Below are 18787 nucleotides of genomic sequence, written 5' to 3'. Positions count from 1 at the left end.
GAGGCTGATGAGTTCAACAAAAACATTTGAAGTCACCTGCATGATTCTTTCCCACGTGTTCCATTTATTCTCTCCCACACGCCTCCATGTACCCCGGTGCTCCAGTTACATGTTTGTTTACTCATCTCCCTCTGGACTATAAATGCCTTGACAATTCGAACTTTTCTCTATCTTACCTTGCAGTCCCTTCATCTAGTACAGTGTCTTACATAAAGTAGATGCTCTACAAAAAGTGAATGAAACAAAAGAAATACTTGCTCTATATGTCTCCCTCACTCGAGTTAAGTTCCTGAGGACAGAAGCTATTGAATGTTCATATCTGCACCCTAGCAGGTCCTCCCAAATGTGTGCAGGCACTTACAAGCCTATCAAACATGTTTTTATCCAAGTTTCTAATTTATTTTGAATTTTATTTTCATTTATTTGTAACTTGTTTTTATTTACTAAAATAAAACACATTTCTGAATTTTTTCCCCCCAGAAGCTCTTGATAGAGAAATAAAATCTTCCAACCACCTTTTAGTCTTCAATGTGATGACTACAGAGAAGAGAAGCAACCAATGCCAGCTGCATAGCCTTTTCTGTGCTGCTCCTAACAGGCTTCTATTGGTGGCTTTCCCTCCAGAACTTGGCCAGAACAAAGCCTTTTTTCAGAGAGTCACCCTTGGCCTGCTGTACTGATTTTTCTCAGTCAGCACTGTTTCCCAGCTCTTTCACAACTGTGACATGTTCATTTTTGAAAACTCTTTCTGCCTACCCCACGTGACTATGCTCAGTTCAACTTATGACAAGAAATAATCTCAGGCAGCATACCATTGCTCTTCTTGTGAAACATGACTTCAATGTGAGAAGCCTTTTCACCAGGCAGGAGAACATCAAAGAAAAAATGTTCAATGTGACTACACAGGGAGCTCACCTCCCAATATCCTCAATCTAGAGATAGACCCATATCCCAGTGGAAAACGTGGCAACCTTCTGGTAATCTAAAGAAATATCTTTCTCAGTTTTCTCAGGGAAAAAATGGTGAGTTAACATTCTTCTGAGTCATTCTAGTACCAGACTACTTCCAGGTGTTACAATTGAAACTATCAGCATATCACTTACCTAATATTAGGTCAGAACATATACATAGGAGTCACATATGATCCCTTCTCATTCTCTTTATTCACAGTACAAAGAGAAATGATTCATTCCTCCTGACTTTATAAGATGAAATTAAGCTGACTCTTTTGCTTAATGAAATTAAAAATAAAAAAGCTGTCAAGTGGAAACCTCTTTGCTATTTGCCCTGGTCAGTCACTGAATTTTTAAGTTAGAAAGAATCTTAGAGAGTCACATTCTTCATTTAATAGATCCAGCCTGAGATCCAGAAAAGCTGAATGGCATGCCATGGTCACAAAGAAAAACAGAACCAAAGTTAGAATAAAGGTCTTCCTACCACTGTAGGCAAGTTTTTTCAAAATACCACAGCCAAAATGAATCTCTTGCCAAACACCTCACTCCAACCAGGGAAACCTGGAGAGGCTTGTTCTCTACTCCGCCTCACTCCCTGCATCTTGGTAGTACATAATTAATTACCTGTTAAAATTTTTTTGAGAAAAACAAGACTTCCATCTCTAAAAATAACTTAGCAACAGGATATTACCTGTTCTTAAAGATATTACCCCTAGCAACTACTATTGACTTCTTCCCCACTGTTTACAAAAAAAGCCTGCATGTTCACTAAGACCCTGTTCCCCTAAATGGTCCTCAAGCAAGTTCTGAAAAAATTGGGCAAGTCCCATTCAGGCACCCTTATTATAAAGAGAGGATGAAGCTGATGCCCACTTTCAGAGATCACATGACATAACAGTCTATCAGAGGCTCAAAGCACCAGAGGACAGCTTCTATCCTGAACAAATATTAAGAATGTCAGGCCCTGTTGTAACCTGATACAGCAATTGACAGGCATATCTTAAAAAACAAGCTTACAAGTTCACTAAATTAAACTGGAAATGTTTCCCATAAAATCCACTACCCCAAAATCCATTAATACAATAACCCCAAATATATTCTAGGTCTTATACTTTGCTATAGAAAATATTAAATGCAAAATTTGAGATTTTAATTTAAAATCTGACTTTTTCTACTTCTTCCTCCTGGTCTAATGAGCAAAGAAATGACCTGGAAGTGAGCAACAGGGAAAGGAAAATAGTTATCTTTTGAAGATAAATGGGAATACATCAAGAAAATAATGAGGAATACTAAAAAGAGTACATTTTTAATGACTTTTTTAAGGCTCATTTTGATATATAACTGGAAAAAGTGGCAATTTATTTAAGGTTGTGACAATCTTAAGGTTTTCATAATCTTTATGCCCATATAAAAGCTAATGAAAATATTATAAATTATTTAAATAGCAATTTAGTAATAATCTGAGATAAAACCTCACATCATATTAATGAAAACTGAGAAGCAGATAGGTAAAACTTAAATCTGCTCATTAGACCAGGAACATCAAGAGATACCATCTGATTCCTGATCTAACATGAACTATAGGTATTATACAGACTTAAAGTTTAAAAACATTTTTAAAAATAATACCTAGCAGATTTTAAAGCAGGATACATTTAAAAACTCAAAACTAAATTAAACAAAAAAGAAAACTTTATATCAAACAGCAAAAAAACTCAAAATACGATGGAAATGAGGAAGAACTTAAAACAAGATCAATGAAATAAAACCAATGGGATCAATTTTGACAAAATATACAAATATGTTGAATATCTGTTAAAAAAGAAAGGTTCTCAGTAGGTTATAAAAATGAAATTCAACTATGCTACACTTTTAAGAAACACACCAAAAAGAAATGAAAAAGAAAAGGCAAATATAAGCACAAGTACAAAGATTTAAAGGGAAATAAAAACAAAGGTGGCACTATCAATATCAACTGAAACAAACCCAAAGCACAAATTACAAATCAGAAAGAAAGTTACCTTATTCAGATAAAAGGTATAATCCTCAATTGAGACACTGGCAATAAATAACAGTACAATACACATTAAACCAAAAACTGACAAATATAAAAAATTTAATGGAATAAATTACTGATTAATAACTTTAAACCTTTGCTCTGACAAAAAAAATAGAGAAAAGTTGAACAACATATTTAGCTTCTTAAAAATACAACTTTAAAAATATCTGTGTAACTTGACCAAAACTGGCTGTAAAATAGTCCATAAGGACAACCATAAAAATTATAAGATATTTAATATCAATTTATTAATAACTAGTATCAAAAGTTTAATTGTAACTTGCTAATTTGAGAAACATGCTCCTAAATAACTACTGGATCAAAACGAAACTCTTGGTATATAATCATATTCCACTTTGAAAATTATCTTAACTAAAATATATATTCCTTGTACAGAGAGAAAAACTTTAAAATTTTAAATGCTTTCCATTTTTTATTAACATATGAACTTTCTGCCACACAAGAAGAATAAAAAGTACAATAGCTCAAGACAGGTATTTTTCATTTTTGTGTAACAACAAAGGGTGCCAGGGAAAGTTGCGTTTCACAAGATCACTTAGGAATCCATGCTGGCTCTGCTATCCTCCATGTGGTTTTCAACTCTGTACCTAAGGTGGCTATTGTAACAGGTGTAACATCCCAGCCAGTAGGGGTGGGGTGGGGGGGGGGAAGAAGGCTGCATGTGTTTAAGGAAGTGACCCTACTCACGTTACCATTCACTTCCTTTTTTTTTTTTTTTATTGTAAACAAATGGGATACATGTTGTTTTTCTGTACATGGAGTAAAGGCATACCATTTGTGTAATCATAAATTTACATAGGGCAATGTTGTTTGATTCATTCTGCTATTTTTTCCCTTCCTCTCCACCCCTCCCACCCCTCTTTTCCCTCTATAAAGTCCTTCCTTCCTCCATTCTTGCCCCCTCCCTAACCCTAACACTAACCCCTCCCACCCCCCATTAAGATTCCGTCTCATCCCAATTAGAATGCGATTATCAAGAACACAAGCAACAATAGGTGTTGGCGAGGATGTGGGGAAAAAGGTACACTCATACATTGCTGGTGGGGTTGCAAATTAGTGCAGCCACTCTGGAAAGCAGTATGGAGATTCCTCAGAAAGCTTGGAATGGAACCACCATTTGACCCAGCTATCCCACTCCTTGGCCTATACCCAAAGGACTTAAAATCAGCATACTACAGAGATACAGCCACATCAATGTTCATAGCTGCTCAATTCACAATAGCCAGATTGTGGAACCAACCTAGATGTCCTTCAATTGATAAATGGATAAGGAAACGGTGGTATATATATACAATGGAATATTACTCAGCCATAAAGAATGATAAAATTATGGCATTTGCAGGCAAATGGATGGAGTTGGAGAATATCATGCTAAGTGAGATAAGCCAATCTCAAAAAACCAAAGGACAAATGATCTCGCTGATAAGCGGATGATGACCATTCACTTCTTATTAGTGACACATCCACCCCTGCTTCAAGAGAAGCTGAGAAGCACAGGGTCTAGATGGGTAGCTATACAATATGCTAAAATCTAGGGATTCTGTTTCTAAAAGAAAAAATAGATTCTACAAAACACTGGTGCATCTTCCACGCATGCTTTCAAGCTTAAAAATGAAATAAAATTCAACTCATTAATCAGGAAAAGAAAAATAAAATCAAGAACAGATTATCTGCAATTATTTCACATTAGATGGATGCTTCTCAGTGCCAATGGTACTACCAAATATCAAACTAAAAAAACAGAAAAGAACACCAGTGCATTCTTAGGATGTCTGGGTCCCATTCCTATACACTGAATCATAGGCTAGAAAGTATGTGGAGAGAATTCATCAACTTTCTCCTTGTTTAAAGATATTTAATTCATGCATAATTTATATTCACACTGATCTATTCAAATGGATTTTTCAGGTCAACTAAGTCTCAGTCCTTATAATGTCTTCTAACATCAGACAGAAGTTAATCTTCTGCTAGCAAAATAACTTTTGAAATTTGAGAAATGAGATTTTTTTAAAAGACAATGTTACTAGGGTACAATTCATAGATAGGAAGGTAAACCATACACACATATATATATATTATTAAGAATACTTTTCAATGGGTTTAGACAAATTTATACATTCATATAATTGCTGCCATAATAATGATAAAGAACTCACATATCATCCCAAAAATTTCCCTTATACTGTATATAGGTTCATCACAATCCATCCTAAGCTGTAGGCAACCTGTTTACATTTGTCACCATAGATTAAATGTCTTTTCTAGCATTTCTGATGTACTCATATGAGCAGTAAATGGAATCATACAGTTTGTATTCTTGTGTGTCTGGCCTATTAGCATCATGTATCTGAGACACATGTATATTATTTGTGCATATCAGAACTTTACCCCCTTTTCTATTGAATAGTATTCCACTGCATGAATATACCACAATGTTTGATCCTTCATTACTTGATGGAGATCTGTTTCCAGTCTGGAACTATTAAATAAAGCTGCTATAAGTTGAGTATCCATAATCCAAAATTCTAAAATCTGACATGCTCCAAAATTTGTTGAATGTCAATATGATGCTCAAAAAGTCTTAGATTTTGGAGCATTTCAGATTCTGGATTTTTAGATTAGTGATGCTCAACTGGTAAAGTCTATGAAAATATTCCAACTTAAAAAAATTTTGAAATACTTCTAGTCCCATGAATTTCTGATAAGAGATATCTACCTATACAAGCATTATGCACAAGTCTGTATGTGAACATATCTTTTCATTTTTCTTAGGTAAATACTTAAGAGTAGAATTGTTGGGTCTTATGGTAATATAAGAAACTACTACACTGTTTTCCAAAATGGTTTTAACATGTTACATTTCCACTGTCAATATGTGAAAGTTCTGATTGGTCTACATCCCAGTCCCTAGTAATGCTTTTAAAATTTTTAATTTTAGCTATTCTAGTGAGTATCCAGCATTACCTTATTATTGTACTGATTTGTATCTTGCTGATATCTAATGATGTTAAACACCTTTTCCTGCACTATACTGGCTATTTATAATTCTCTTCCACCTATTCTTTAAAAAAGAGTGCCTTATTAATAAGCTATAAGAGTTTTTTATGTGTTCTGGTCATAGGGCATTTGTCAAGTACATGTATTACGAAATGCAAACGATTGTCTTTATAGTTTCGTAACAACATTCTTTGAATAATTATCTTTTAAATTTTGATGGAATCACATTTATCAATTTATAATCTTTTATAGTTCATGCTTTTTCATCTTTACAAATCCTTACCTATTCCAAGTTTGTGAACATTTTCTTCTGTGATTTCTTCTTCAAGTTTTATAGTTATAATCTTTTATATTTAGGTCCATGATTTCTTTCAAGTTATTTCTGTGTATGGAAGTAAGGACTGAGTTAATCTTTCCATATGGATATCCAGGCATTACAGTACTATTTATTGAAAAGAATACTTTTTCCTCATTGGATTTCCTTGGTATGACTTTCAAATATCAATGGACCATTTATACCTGGGTCTATTTCTAGTTTCTCTATTCCACTGATCTATATATCTACACTTAGGATAATACTGCCTTGATCACTATAGATTCAAAGAAAATCTTCAAATTAGGTAGTAAATGTTCTCCAATACTGTAATTTTTCTTTTTGCTAACTTTTCTAGAGTCTTCATATTTCCATATAAATTATAAATCTGATTTCCAATTGTTCACTATGAAGTACATGTATGTATACCTAATTTTGTATATATACTTTGTGTCCTGCAATTTTGTTAAATTCAAATATAAGTTCTAATGGCTTTTGGAGATTTCTCAGCATTTTTTTTGTACATGACTATGTCATCTACAAATAAAGAACATTTTACTTATTCCTTGTCAATCTATATGCCACCTGCTTCTTTTTATTGCCTTACTAAACTAGTTTGGGCCTCCATTACAAAAATAGATGAACACATGAAGAGTAGGCCTATTTGGTTTTTTTCTTCACATTAAATGAGATTTTGGCTAGAAATTTGATGTATATGTTTTTCGTGAGAAAGTTCTGCTCTATTTCTAGTCTCCTGATAGTTTTTGTTGTTGTTGTTGTTCGTTTGTTTGTTTTGTTTTGTTTTGTTTATGGTGCTGGGAATTGAATCTAGGGCTTTGTGCATGTGAGGCAAACACTCTACCAACTGAGCTATATCCCCAGCCCCCCTCCTTATAGTTTTTATCATGAATGACTACTGAATTTAGTCCAGAGATTTCTCTATAACTATTAACAGGATCATATGTTCTTTTCCTTTTTTGTTGTTAAAGTAATAAATTATGCTGGTGAATTTCAATGTTAAAGCAACTCTGCATCCCTGTAATAAACCCACTTTCTATATATTGATGGATTTGATTTTCTAATGGTTTATTTTATTAACCAATTTTTTATTTGTATTCTTTGTTCTCTTTTCATACTTTTATCTGGTTATAGGATTATCAAAATGTTGGCCTAAAATGAGGTGAGAAGTGTTCCTCCTTCCTCTATTTTCTGCTTCAAATGTTTCACAGAATTCATAAGTTAAAAATGTACATAAAATGTTAAATAACTCTACAACTATAACTGAGGATTTGTCAATGTCTTTTAGTTTCTATCAGTTTCTGCTTCACAAATTTTGCCAATATATATTGTAGTATTGGTTACATTTAAACTTTATAATTATTCTTGATTAATTGACCCATTTATTATTATAAAATTACCCTCTTTAACCCTGGGAATACTTGTTCTAATGTTTGCTTCAATATTAACCTCATCATTCCAATTCTATTATAATAGACTATATATCAGACCTTGTTTGTCATTCTGCAGGTGACAGAGCCTCTATCTTTTTAAATCCTTTTTCTTTCTTTGCTTCATGGCACCTAAAATTTTGATATGTTCTTAAGTTCACAGATCTCTTAAAAAAAGAGAATCCCTGTTAATAAATATTTTATTTATTTTTTATTTTTAGATGTTCCATTGTTTCCTTTTTTATATCTTCCATTTCATTCTTCATTATGTTTATGTATAAGGGTCATATATGCAATAGCTGCTTTAATATATTTATCCATTAATTTCATCATCTGCATATTTATCATTAGGCTGGGGATATGGCCCAGTGGTCGAGTGCCCATGAGTTCAATTCCTGTTACCCCCCAAAAATAAATAAATGAAAAGATCTGAATTTATGAACATAACTGTATGCAGTTTAAAATCTCTTTCATTTCATCCCTGCTTAGATCTGTACCAAGGAGCTGGATGGGACAGAGAGATGTGTACCACATTTAAGAATTTCTTTTTCTTTCTTCATTTATTGTTTTATTACTGGTTTTAAGAGATGGGCAGATATTTTAGCTTTTTGCTAAGACCAAGTGAAAAATTAAACTCAATTTCCATTGGAGCAGAAGATCAACAACGATGACACACGTGCAATGCTCATATTATCTTTATAAACTCTCCCTCTCCTCCTAGGAGGATCCTGGCTCAATTCAAGACAAAAATATCAATATAGGACATAATTCAAACTATATGTGTTGAGTTGGAGTAATGTTTTGTTTGGGTGAAGTCAAGAAAATTGTCAGGAAGAAATCAAGAGCTGAAACTAAAGTACAGAGAGAGAGAGAGAGAGAGTGAGAGCTGTAATGGAAAAGAAGTAGCAAAGTCAGAAACTCAGAGAAGATACAGATACAGGGAGAGATTCAGGTAAATTAAGGAGTTCAGGCCTTTCTTGGAGAGTCAGAAACAGTGTACTCATCAGAACAGTACTTTTATATGGTGTGCCAAGGCATACCTTGATGGGGAAGGGGTCAGGAGGCTTAACCACTAAAGGAAGTTGTGTCAGGCCAGAGACAATTTTTAAATGTCATCCTATCACCTGAGGCGCTAGCTTCCAGAATTGATCAAATATTCAGTACTGTAAGACCCTGAAAATCATTCTTTCCTGAATCATTAATTCCAAGTACCACAGTTCAGCAGCTGTAAGAAATCTGAATTTGCATAGCAGGCCATTACCTTTCTCAGGTCTAACTAAAAATGCCTGCAACTTAAAATTCTCCATGACTTAAATCATATTTTCACCTCTTTGCTGAGAAGGGAAGCAGGTGCCTGTCACTCAAAACACTCAAAATGCCTTGCTACTTCTCAAGGCATTTCCAGTATAATGGTAGGGATGAGGTGCATTTTCCATTTCTAGCAAACTATAACCAAAGGCTATTTCCAAGCAGCACATTCTTTTATTCTCAGACTTGGGGAAATTTGCTTAATAACTAAATTAGACAAAAGGTCAATCAAAATATAGTGAAATAGTCCCAAAGAAAAATTTTTGGAAGAGTACTTGGCCAATTGGACTAGAAATCAATCTTGAAAGCAGCTCTTTTTTCTTTCAACTACTGACAACTGTAACCTAAAAGTGATGAATACTTTAATGGAGAAAGTTTCTCAATACAAATATGGGAGGAAGAACCTGAAGACTATGAGAAGAATGGCTTCTGAAAATAAGAGGATTCTAAAAATTGATAAAATCTCTGACTTGGGAAGACCTTAGAAATGAACTCTCCCACTGTACTCAGCACATATTTCCTCAATGACATCTCTGCAAGAGGATGATCAGCCTCCATTATACACTGTCAGGGATAGAGAAGTCACCTTCTTATGAAGTAGCTCAAGCTGTTTTCATGCAGATGTAACTGTTGCCAAGTTATTCACTATAGTGCTACTTAAATTGAGTAGAAATCTCTCTGAAACTTTTTTCCTCTTGGTTCTTGCTATGTCTTTCTATGGTTTTAAAATTCCACTCCCTGTTATACGTGAAAGCAATTCAAATGACAGAAACTATAAAATTTCTAGTGAGACCTCTACTACTACATGTGCTAGACAATTCTAAATGTGAACTCTTCTCTCTTAAGTTTATCTCCACTAGCATGGTGGCGCAAGCCTATAATCCCAGTGGCTTGGGACGCTGAGGCAGGAGGATGGTGAGTTCAAAGCCAGTCTCAACAACTTAGTGAGACCCTGTTTCTAAATAAAATATTAAAAAGAGGTGGGGATGTGGCTCAGTGGTTAAGTCCCCCTGGGTTCAAAATCCCCAGTACCAAAAAAAAAAAAAAAAAAAAAAAAAAAAAAAAAAAAAAATTCACTACTGGTACCAAGTTAGAGGCTGAACTTACTGGAGTGAGGGTTTGGCATAGGAAAGTCAGTGAAATAAGCCAATTATAAAGAGACTTGGAGTATCCAAGGAATAACAAGGACACAAGTGTGAAAGCAGAGTAACCAAGACAGAAGTAAGAGAAACATGAGTCTTGAGGTTTTATCTTGTGTGTGGTGAGTAGTCACTGAGGTGATCTGAAAAGAGGAATGACAGAAGCCAACTCCATTTCTAACTCCTAATGAATTGACTGAGTCTGGAAAGCTGAATTTCACCTGTCAGATACACAACCACTCCATCCTTGGCCTCTGGGTTTCTGGATCCAAGTTCCATGACAACTAAGAACTTCTAGTTACCTAACTTACCAAAGGTAGGACACACAATAAGTTAGTATTCTACAATTAATCAGGTAACAGAAAACAGTCAGCATGTTAGGGTTCTGTAGAATGCCCTAGCAAGGCTAGAACAAGGAACAGGATAACTAATGTAGGCTAGTATGCCCAGAAGAATCTGCTCTAGGTCACCCAGTATGATCTAGAACTCTTTCCCAGAAAAAGTGAAAGTAATCTGAAGTTTACTATATGTCCATGAAGATGTGTCAGCATTTCCTGGAAGCTGTTAAAAATGTGACCCAAATTGTGGGAATCTTGTTCTTTCTGCCCCAAAGTCTCTGGAATAGCATGGAGATACCTGTTACTCTCCCAGTCTAATTTATAATGGGAATTTCAACCTATCTTGTAGGTACAATGAAGATTAAATAGAAGTAAAGAGCCTGGTTCATAAGAAGTGCACAATATATATTAGCTATTCTCTTTTACTCACACTTTTATGGTCACAAAATGACAACCAACTAAATGGTAAGCATGTCCTTAAAAACAGAACTTTTAATGCTCTTACTAGTACAGAATAATAAAAGTTTCATTTGTTTTGTTTGTGTGAAATATTATATGATCAATGGATTTTAAACTTAGTCTGAAAAAAATATGCTTTTTTTCCAAAGAGTGGGAATAATAATGCTATTCAACAATGAAGCAGAGTTGTAAATTCTATTAACATAAGATTAATAATACCAATTCTGTATAAAGATTATCAAGCAAAACAGAAATCTCCAAGTCTGACAATTATTCTATAATAGACATTCAGGCTTGGGCCTATTGTTTTAATTGTCTACATCCTTTAATTGTAATATATTTCTATTTCCCTTTATGAATTTTAAGTAAAATTACTAAAGTTGTCAACAGAAGCAGGAAACCATTCAAAAAACTAGCATGGCTATTTTATTAATGAGAAGTTACATAACGGTTTCAGCGAACTACAGGGTTCCCTTCTTATAGTCTTTTAATATTTATAGAAATTTAAGAGTTATCATGCTAGAGTCCATTTTGGAAACTGGGAATTTCTATTTTCTGGTAGCAATCAATTCTAAATTATTTTAGCTCAATTACAGAAAGGCTATTTAAGTTATGTTCATCTTTATTCATACTCATTAACAATAGGTCAACCATGTCTAGCACTTGACCTAAAAGCTCAAGTAGGTATAGCTGAACAAAACTATACTTAACAAGGTCTCAATTCTAAACCACTGAGTCATATCAGTGACATTTTGTCTCTAATATACTAACAAAGGTGTGGGGGGTGGCAGTACACTGGGACCCATTTAAAGCACCTTGCTTGTATGAAAAGAAAGTGCTATAGAAAATGATCAAAGAAAACACAAATGCATTAAAGGACTCAAAGAGAAAGTATAAAACTAAGTACTAGGACAAGTTCATGAAAAGCACGCCAATGTTCAAAAATGAAGTCCCACACTTTCTATGACCATATTAATTTCCCTACATCTCTATTTCATGGAGTCTGGATTTGTAAAGGTAATGCATAATTTTGATTTTTTCCAGACCATTACACATAAAAATCTATTTCCAAATTATAATTCTCAAATCAATAAACTTTGGCTTTTTTGCCTTAAGCTTATTTTGGAATAAGTTTAGATTTACAAAACAGATCTACAAACATAGTACAGAGTTTCTGTATACCCTTCACCCAGTTTCCCCAAAAGTTATCATCTTACAAAATCAAGACAACATTTGTCAAAACTAAGAAATTAAAATTGATTCATTATTTTGAATTAAACTAGATTTTACCTGTTTTTCCATTAACATCTTTTTTCAGTGTCTAGGTGCAATCCAAGTTACCCCACTGCACTTAATGATTTTTTTAAAAATGCAATAACTTTTGGTACATGCTACACTTCCATGTCTTATTAATGATATTCTTATTATGGTTACTGTAGAAAATAAACCTGAAATTCCCTGGAAAGTATGATTATTGGGTATTAAAGTTACATGAAGAGTTGTGTAAACATTATATTTCTACTATGTATTAAGAGAAAAAGAAGTAAATGGCTAAGATATGACCCATTGCCTATTTGCCAAGAACCTATGAGATCAAATAACTTAATGTTCCAGAAATAGCTCTTCAAAAGAGCCTTGTCACTTACCTATTTCCCAAAGCTCTTGTAGTCATAAGATATAGAGTAAATCTTTTCAATTAATTCTGTAATAAAATATAAAGTAGTATTATAATCATATTCAGATAATCCAGTTTTATCAAATATGTATAAAAATTACTTTCCTTTCATTTTCAACTTTCATTTTTAATTACTGTATATTTGTATTAAGATAACAAAAGAACTAATTTCAGGGGAAATAATTGCATGGTTTATTACTATTATTATCTTTAAAAGTGAAAGCATGCAAAATTTAATAAAAGTTTTAAGATGAATAGAAAATGTTCCAGAAATAAAAGAAATGACACAATGAATAAAACTGACTAAGAAGAGTGCTTCACATTCTTTTTTGAGAGCATAATGCTATGGAAATTACTAAACAGTCACAAACAAGTGAATCATATTGAGGGAATAGCCTTTTTGATGGGAAAGCAATAATCAAGAATTTGGTATTAGGAGATGTTTTTGAAAGATGACGTGTCCATGTGTGTCAGTTTCCCCAAGACAATCCCAATTTATGCCCACAGTCTCAGGGTTCCAATTTATCATATGTCCTAGATTTTTCATTCTCCAGTGATGTTTCTATGGGAGCACTGAAATAAACTGGGACATAATTGTAATTTTCACTCAGGCTCTGGCATAAGCTCATAGAGTCATGTATGAGACGCACAGGCAGTGAAGCCATTTATCAATTTAACATGTATTTAAATCTGAAAGACACTTAGCAGAACCTACCTCTTATAAGTATTGTAACTAACACCTCACTCTCAAAGAGACTACCCAGAAGAAATACCTAATGCTGCTTCCCCTGCTTATAATTTGGTCAAACACACAATAAAATAAAAGCAGGTAGAGGAAGTGTTTTATATGTTACTCTATAAAGCATGACTTTTCATTTAGATCAAATCACTTCTTAAAAAAAAAAAATCTCAGTTCCGATTCAAAATTGTTTTACATAGTCAAGGTTATAAATGTAACTTTGTTGACTCTATTAACATAAATTCACAGTTCAATGATTTCAGCTTTCTATCAGTGTCAAATAGAAAAAACAATTAATTACAATAATGGCTTAATTGCCATTAAGCAATCCATCTAATTTGCTCCATCTAATTTGTGAAATCAAAGTAAAGCTTTTGGATGTTCATCCTATAGAACATGAAACAACTGATATTGCTATAATGGCTATTTCAATTCAGTTAAAATGTTCAACAATAAAGATAAATTACAGTTGGTTCTCATTATTCAAAATAGTTAAGTTTTATAATGTTTACTATGAACACTGAATTAGTGAATACCAAACAATTGCTCCTAAGAGATACAAGGTTAGGCTGACAGTCTCTGGTCATATTTTCATCAACTGATCAAATCATACCCTTGGTTTTACGTATGTTTCCACATATCTTATTTAACATATATTGTTGATTCACTAATAACTCACAGTTAACAGCACTGAATGAAGCTTTCTAAAACATTTTATCTGTAGGTACATCACAGCTTTCTTGCACTTAGAAACACTACACAGCACTTCAATTCTATATTTGATAGTTAAAATTTTAAACACCAAAATCACTAACAAGAAGCACACACATACACACACACACCAAAAAAACCCAGCATAGACCACATAAAGGGCACATATTTACAGTATCAGAGCTGAAAGAATACAGAATATAATTGTTCAGCTAAAAATGTGTTTAGCAATCCAAATTTTATCAATACTCTTTTTTTTGCAGTAGAATTCAGACCCATGAGTATTGATTTTGAAGTTATAATTAAATTTACAAGAATAAAAACGTTCACAAAAATAAAATCTGTGAATAAGAACCAACTCTATAATTCTATTTTTATAGTGATAATACAACTTCACATTTTGGTGAAGCATAGATAGCATCCTAGTAAAATCAACATTTTCACTAAAATAAAAATAATTATGGAACAGAAACAAACTTGGACTTGGGTTGTAGTTCACATAAAATTCATAACTGTGCCCATATAAACTCTAATATAGCACTATCAATAAGAATGGAAGCAATTTCACAATTCCATCCACAGAAACTATGATAATCTATCAAGTTTTATGAAAATAGACACATAAAGAAAGTGAATTACAATATTTTTGTAGCAAAGATGATGTCAAATTTTAAAAATACTCATCAAAGTAATACACATTTTCTTTTTGTGACCTTAGAATTCTTTGAATCTTTTAAGATCCACTTGGCAAAATCAATAGCACTGACGATTTTCAAACAATTTCTAACTCTTGCTTTCATTTTGTTCAAAGTCAGTTGGAAATAGCTATGGATTAAAAATATGTGTTCCCCTGATAATTTCTTATGTTTAAGTCTTAATACCTAATGTGATGGGATTTGGAGGTCTGGCATTTAGGGGGTGACTAAGGTTAGATTAGGTCATGTAACTGGGACCCTCATGATGAGACAAGGTCTTTGTCTCTCCCTTCCTCCCTCTCTCAGTGCACACATGAAGGAAGGGCCACGTAAGGACACAAGATCAAACCAGTTCTGCTACCAGGAAGCAGACCCTTGTCAGACAATGAATCTGCCATCACCTTGGTCTTAGACTTCTCACCCTCAACAACTATGAGAAATAAATGCTTGTTATTTAAGTCATCCAATTTATGGTATTTTATAATAGCAGCCCAAACTAAGACAAAAATATTTTAATTCAATATGTAGTATTTAAAGAGAACATTATTTTTCACTTAGACAAGTTTATAATATATGGAAGAATGAAATAAACCTAAGAATGTGTAAAAATTAGTAGAATGTAAATTTGGTGAATTTTTCAAGACCTATAAAATAGATACAACTTATGTGACAAGCTTTGTCTTCTAAAAATTTTGTTGACTGGAATTATTCTAAATAGTGTAAAAAAGACAATATCTGTGAAATAATATGGGCTGCAATATTTACATATTAAACTATTTCGAAACTTTAAAATTTCAGAATAATCTCAATTTAGTAGAATTTGCTTTGAAATTAACAGGTACCTTAGTGTTTATAATTTGAGATCCTAGTCTAAAATTTTTAAATCATAATTCACAGAGAATAGCAACTGTAGGAAAAAAAAAGTAACAGAATTTTTCAAACTTTTCAATGTTTTCAAATATAACAACCATAAAATACAACTTTGAAAAACACAGTTTTATGAGGCAATTAAAAATAATACAACCAAATTTTTAAAATCATTTTTTTAGAAACATATAAATACCCAATTTTATGGCTAAGATACTAAATAATATATATGAATATTCACTGAGAATTCCATTCATGTTCTTTTTAATTTTGAGAAACTCAACAGAAAAGTTTTTGTTTAATGAACACAGATAAATGTTAGTAGTTTTAGAATAATTTTCTTAATAGGATTATTTTATAGGTTCAGCAATGATAAGACATCAATAAAATCACAACTGCATAATATTCTATGTATATAGTTATATGGATTTATTTATAACTCCTTATTCTCAAAAAAAAAAATCTCAATTTGGACAACAAATTTAGTGTTCAACCCAGGTGTGATGGTTAATTTTATGTGTCCACTCCTCTAAGGTTATGGTGTCCAGCTGTGTAGTCTAACACTAATTTAGTTGTTGTTACGTGAAGAGTCTCTGTGGATATGATTAACATTTACACTCAGCTGATTTTAAATAAAGCAGATTGCACTTCATAAATGGTGGGCATTTATTAAATCAAGGGGAAGCCTTATCAGAAAATACTGATGTTTCCTGAAGAAACTCTTTCTCAAGACTATTGTACATGTGAATCTTGCCTGAGTTTCTAGTTTGCTGGCCTGCTAGAAATTTCAGAATTGCCAGCTCCCAATTGTGTGAGCCAGTTCCTTAAAATAAGTACATTCTCTCTCCCTTCCCCCTTGCTCTCACATCAATCCATCCATCCATTCATCCACCTTACTAGTTGAGGTTCTTTGAAAAATCACACCTGACTAATACAGTAGAAAGAGAGGTTATAAGTATCAAGGAGTTCCACCAAAAGGAAGTTATTCCTGATAGGAGGAGACAGTGAGAGAAAGGGTTTCATTTTAGGAAGCATGCAATCAAATCATTAACATTATTACTAAAGAAAAACAGAACCTCAGATTCTATGGTTACACTTTTCTATACCAGAATGATATCACAACCAACAACACTGACCCTAAGCTTTTGGAGAACAGGGATATATTTTACTCCTCTTTGTATCCTCTTTCCAGCAGGGAATCAGATAAGAGAAGGTGCTTTAGAATGGTGCTAAATGAAGTAAAGGATCAGAAAAATCTCCAAAAATATATTAAAAAGATAGTGCACCACAATCAAGTGGGTTTTATACCAAGGGATGCAAGGTTGGTTCAGTCCGAAATCAATAAATGTCATTCACCATATCGACAGACTAAAAGTTAAGAATCACATGATTATTTCAATAGATGCAGAAAAAGCCTTTGATAAAATACAGCACCCTTCATGCTCAAAACACTAGAGAAAATTGGGGTAGAGGGAACATTCCTTAACATTGTAAAGGCCATCTACGCTAAGCCTATGGCCAGTATCATTCTAAATGGTGAAAAACTGAAAGCATTCCCTCTAAAAACTGGAACAAGGCAGGGATGTCCTCTTTCACCACTTCTATTCAACATCGTCCTTGAAACTCTAGCCAGAGCAATTAGACAAACCAAAGAAATTAAAGGGATACGAATTGGAAAAGAAGAACTCAAACTATCCCTGTTTGCTGATGACATGATTATATATTTAGAGGAACCTGGAAATTCCACCAGAAAACTGTTAGAATTCATAAGTGAATTCAGTAAAGTAGCAGGATAAAGATCAATGCTCATAAATCCAAAGCATTTTTATACATAAGTGATAAATCTTCAGAAAGAGAAGTTAGGAAAACTACCCCATTCACAATAGCCTCGAAAAAAATAAAATACTTGGGAATCAATCTCACAAAAGAGGTGAAAGACCTCTACAATGAGAACTACAGAACACTAAAGAAAGAAATTAAAGAAAACCTTAGAAGATGGAAAGATCTCCCATGTTCTTGGATACGCAGAATTAATATTGTCAAAATGGCCATACTACCTAAAGTGCTATACAGATGCAATGCAATTCCAATTAAAATCCCAATGATGTACCTTACAGAAATAGAGCAAGCAATTATGAAATTCATCTGGAAGAATAAGAAACCCAGAATAGCTAAAGCAATCCTCAGCAGAAAGAGCAGAGCAGGGGGTATCGCAATACCAGATCTTCAACTCTACTACAAAGCAATAGTAACAAAAACGGCATGGTATTGGTACCAAAATACACAGGTAAATCAACGGTACAGAATAGAGGTCATGGACACAAATCCAAATAAATACAATTTTCTCATACTAGACAAAGGGGCCAAAAATATGCAATGGAGAAAAGAGCCTCTTCAACAAATGGTGCTGGGAGAATTGGAAATCCATATGCAACAGAATGAAACTAAACCCATATCTCTCACCATGCACGAAACTAAACTCAAAATGGATTAAGGACCTCGGAATCAGACCAGAGACCCTGCAAGATTATAGAAGAAAAAGTAGGTCCAGATCTTCAACATGTCCACTTAGGACCAGACTTCCTCAACAGGACTCCCATAGCACAAGAAATAAAAGCAAGAATCAATAACTGGGATAGATTCAAACTAAAAAGCTTTCTCTCAGCAAAGGAAACTATCAACAATGGGAAGAGAGAGCCTACAGAGTGGGAGAAAATCTTTGCCACTCATACTTCAGATAGAGCGCTAACTTCCAGAATCTATAAAGAACTCAAAAAACTCTACACCAAGAATACAAATAATCCAATCAACAAATGGGCTAAGGATATGAACAGACACTTCACAGAAGAAGATGTACAAGCAATCAACAGATATATGAAAAAATGTTCAACATCTCTAGTAATAAGAGAAATGCAAATCAAAACTACACTAAGATTCCATCTCACCCCAATTAGAATGGCAATTATCAAGAACACAAGCAATAATAGGTGTTGGCGAGGATGTGGGGAAAAAGGTACACTCATACATTGCTGGTGGGGTTGCAAATTAGTGCAGCCACTCTAGAA

General features: G+C 33.5%; 1 protein-coding gene across 21 annotated transcripts in view; it reads right to left on the bottom strand.

The window, feature by feature from the left end:
• The window catches only part of ZNF438 (zinc finger protein 438), a 203281-nt gene that overhangs the window by 157226 nt on the left and 27268 nt on the right, over positions 1-18787 (bottom strand). For 14 of the 21 annotated variants that reach the window (XM_079105836.1, XM_079105833.1, XM_079105813.1 and 11 more), the window contains one exon: positions 12682-12737. The exons of 5 other annotated variants lie outside the window; for them this stretch is intronic. The gene's annotated coding sequence lies outside the window, so the exon portion shown is untranslated. Of the gene's footprint in view, positions 1-6313; positions 6413-12681; positions 12738-18787 lie in introns of all 21 variants that reach the window. 2 more of the 21 variants (XM_079105815.1, XM_079105830.1) reach the window with 1 other exon arrangement.

The sequence above is a fragment of the Sciurus vulgaris genome (assembly GCF_902686455.1).
Source record: "Sciurus vulgaris genome assembly, chromosome: 12".
NCBI lineage: Eukaryota > Metazoa > Chordata > Mammalia > Rodentia > Sciuridae > Sciurus > Sciurus vulgaris.
The sequence above is the reverse complement of the archived record's forward strand: the minus strand, read 5'-3'. Positions and strand labels throughout refer to the sequence as shown.